The sequence below is a fragment of the Lactuca serriola genome, chromosome 7 (genome assembly GCF_051521515.1).
Source record: "Lactuca serriola cultivar US96UC23 chromosome 7, Lser_US96UC23_V15, whole genome shotgun sequence".
NCBI classification, from domain to species: Eukaryota; Viridiplantae; Streptophyta; class Magnoliopsida; order Asterales; family Asteraceae; genus Lactuca; species Lactuca serriola.
In genome coordinates this window covers 197,621,061-197,625,154 of record NC_136414.1, presented here as the reverse complement: position 1 = coordinate 197,625,154, position 4,094 = coordinate 197,621,061, and the positions used below count along the sequence as shown (strand labels likewise).

The following is a 4,094-nucleotide window of genomic DNA, read 5'->3' as shown; positions in this document are numbered from 1 at the left end:
GTTCAGCCTCAAAGAGCAAGTTTGAAGTCTTCTATCAAATTCCTAATCCACACAAGTCCGAGTACAAATCTGAAACAGAATTTGGACTTTATATGAGTGAACCCGAGAACGAGCTGGAGAACGAAATGGCGAACATTGATGAGATGGCCATGGGGGATTACAAGAAGCGCATTCAAGATGATGTGGGGCCGGGTTTAGTACATCCTATAATTCTTGCCAATGCCACATTCGAGTTAAAGGGACATATCCTTATTGAACGTAAGGATATCCCATTCTATGGGAAGGATCATGATGATGCTTTCAAGCATTTAGACGAGGTCAATGATATTGCAGATTATTTTAATACTCCTAATATCCCAAGGGAGACAGCTTTGCTAAGGACGTTACCTGTCACTTTCAAAGGAGCTGCAAAAGACTGGTTGAAGGCACTTCCATCTGGTATAATCACCATATGGGCCTAACTGCGTGAGAAATTTCTAGATTTGTTTTGCCCACCCTCTAAAATCTCTAAACTCAAGAAGGTGATTGCCAACTTTGAGCAAAATCCGGGGGGGGGGGGTCATTATACGAGCCATGGGAACGCTACAAGGGTTGTTAAGAAATTGTCCTCAACATGACCTCAATATTCAGCAAGAGATGTCGATATTCTATAATGGGGTGAATGTTATGACTAGACAACTTCTTGTTTCACAAGGACCACTAACGAAGAAGAACCCAAATCACGCCAAGGAACTTATTGAAGAATTTTCAAAGCACTCTCGTGAGTATCACAACCCAGGGCGTGATGGAATAAAAGGCAGTGGAGGTGCATAAACTGAAGAGATGGCTACTGTGACGGCAATGCTTAACACTATAGATAGGAGATTGACCCAACTGGACCAATCAATTCATGCAATTCGAGTTGGTTGCAAGAGATGTAGTGGCCCACATCTAACAAAAGATTGCAATATGGATGAATATGGAAACAAGAAAGCTCAAGTTTGCTATTCGAGTGGGGACAAATACGATGAAGATTGGATAAAACCAAAGATGGAGTGGTTGCCTTACGATGAATACAAGAAGCAAATAGAAGAGAAATTCAGGCAAACTGGACGGGGTTTTTACCAAAGAGAGAAACCACCAACTGAGAAGAAAGTTGATCTAGAGACAATGTTAATGAAGTTTATGGAAGCTTCAGAAAAAAGGCATGATGCTACTGATACTGCAATGGAAGATCAAAGAACTATGATGAAGAATCATCATGCTATAATGATTGACCAACAATCATTATTAAAAAATCAGCAAGCTTCCATCAATAACCTTGAAGTTCAACTTGGTCAACCTACTACTTTGGTAAATAAAAGATTGTCTCCACAAGTTCTTGAAATGAAGACACAATCTCATGTCATGGCCATTAATACTGAAGAAGAAGCGATTTCTGAATTGCTAGAAGCTTTAGAAGTGGAGCAAAAGCCATCTTAACCAAATCCTAAGAAGACAAAAATCGAAAATGACGAATCTACTGGAATACCCAATTCACATCGTGAGCCCGCTATGCTCACGTCGTAGGATCGGTCTGAAGAGAAGAATTTCGTAGCTGTTCCAGTTTATAACCTGCCTTTGCCATTCCTGTCTCGAGCACATCTTAGCCCACTAGAAAGGGAACATCTGGAGTTTATTCAACAAATAAAGGGTATTGTGATTACTACTCCTTTCATTGATTCATTATCCAAAATTCCCAAATACGCTAAGTTCCTCCAAGACTTAATAGACACTCGTCAAGAATTAAGGAAGAATTCCAAGGTCATTCTAAGTGAAAAAAGCTCAAGGGCTATATTGGGAGATTTACCTAAAAATATGGGAGATCCTGGAAGCCTCACTCTTCCATGTGAGTTTGGAAATAATTTGAAGACATATGTTTTAGCCGATTCTGGGGATAGCATAAATTTGATGCCATTTTCATTCTATAAAAAAGTTAAATATTCAGAAGATGAAGGCTACGAAGATGACAATCCACATGGCAAACCGTTTAGTGACTCACCCCCAAAGGGATAGTAGAAGACATCCTAGTTAAAATTGGGAAATTTTTTTCCCAGTTGACTTTGTAGTGATTGACATGAAAGAGGATGTGAATGTCCCCATCATTCTTGGTCGCCCTTTACTAAATACTGCTAGGGCTCTTGTCGATGTTCGAGAATCCAAGCTCACGTTGAGGGTCGGTGATGAAGTAGAAACTTTTGGACTACAAGATGGGTTCCAAGGATATAATGTTCAAGGTGAAGTGTTTAATATTGAAGATGACAATGAGCTTGCAGAACTGGAGAAAGTTATGGAAGAAGAAATTCAAACAATTCAGCAAGTCAAGCGCACCAAGCCAAGAGCTTCTGTTCCACTTGTACTCGAGGTGTTTGGTTATAAAACACCAACATCTTGGGTGACTAAGGAAAGTGATGACATGTCTAGTGATGAAGAAGAGGTCACATCAAAGGAGACTATCCTAGTGGTGAAGAAGGAGGATGATATTATGAAGCTTAAAGATGATGAAAAATTGAAGATTCAAGGGATCAAACGCAACCTCGATGGAAACGAAGTCAAGGCTAAAAGGGAGAATTATAAAAAGCCGTATATTCATCGAGTGCAAGCTTACAAGAGGCGTTTCACGGAGCAAAAGATCCTGGTGGTGGACTCTTCTGACTAGTCAACGTAAGAGGCACGGAGTCCAGCTCAAGACTCATAAAAAAGAAGCGCGTCTCAGGAGGCAACCCGAGTTTGGTTTGCATTTTCTTTCTTTTTCTTTTTAGGTTTTGCATTTTTAGTTTTAAAAACATTGATAATATCATCCAACTCACTTTATTCATAATTAAACACTGAGTGTGGGGTCCCTAAAAATGAAGTGGTAATAATTAAGGATCTAGTTAATAGACAAACGTGGAATTAATAAAAATTATATTATCATACAGTATTCACGACGTGAATCATTATGATTCACGACTTGAGTTCTGGATGTAATGGACAATGTATTCTTTAATCCATAATTAGCCCATTTTATGTTAAATTAAATGGCCCAATAATTTTAAGACCAGTCCCCTTTTGATGTAGAATGATTGGCCCAAAATTAAGCCCAGATAGGACTCACAACGTGAATCCTTAAAGATTCACAACGTGAACAGTAACAAACACGGGACCACAAATTAAGAACACATAACCCTCTTTGATCAAATCATTCTTTATTCCCCACGAAATGAAAGAGAAGACTGATCCCCCTTGCTCCGATTTCGGCCGACAAACAATCCATTTTCGTTTTTGCTTACGTAATCGTTCGATCTAAGGTAATACTTCTTTATTCTCTTGTCTAATTCTTCTTTAATAGGTGAAACTTAGGGTTAGGGTTTGTAATTAGTTGAAATGTCGAAAATATTCCCTAAAAATCCCGTAATAGACTTGGAATGTTGATGATTTGTGGTTGGAATTAGCATAGGAGTAAACCCCAAGCATTGTATTGGCCCGATTTCTACAGAAAGTGGACAGTTTCAGTTTGCGATGACGAACTCACGACGTGAATTCCTATGAATTAACGATGTGAATTCTGGACTGGATAGTTTCATGTTTCTTTTATTTCTAATATGTTGGGTTGTTTCTTTTGGCTGTGTTTGCTGTTTGTTTTTGCTGAAATGGGTCCTAGAAGAGAGGTGCCTATTGGAGTGGCGGGTTTACACCCATTTTATAATTTCCCAACTTCAATTTCTCAAGGAGTCTTGACCTGATGGAATAACAAATTAGGGTGGTTATATAACCGTGAGATTGTAGTTACACCCACTATTTACTGGGCGCGTTTGAGGGAAGTTGGGCTTATGGATAGTTTGTCCCCATTTCTTACTAAAACTTTTATTGGAGATGGTTTTTCATTTACTTGCTCGGGATGGCTCAATCTTTTCCGTGTCCAATAGCGGGTCTATAAGGAGTTGTGTGTGGAGTTTTTCGCCACAGTGACATTCCAAGAGAATGTCCAAGATCCACATTATCAGCAAGCACTTGTCTTTCGTCTCGGGGTTGAGTAACAGGAATGTAGCCTCGTGGAATTTTCTTGGAGGGTTGGTATATATGATTACCAAGAG

General features: G+C 39.3%; 1 non-coding gene across 1 annotated transcript; it reads right to left on the bottom strand.

Moving 5' to 3' along the window:
• Window positions 1-509: 509 nt before the first annotated feature.
• On the bottom strand, window positions 510-620 carry LOC145065213 (small nucleolar RNA R71). The gene has a single exon (XR_013688359.1). It is a non-coding gene; the product is annotated as a small nucleolar RNA R71 (small nucleolar RNA).
• Between the last annotated feature and the right edge of the window lie 3,474 nt (window positions 621-4,094).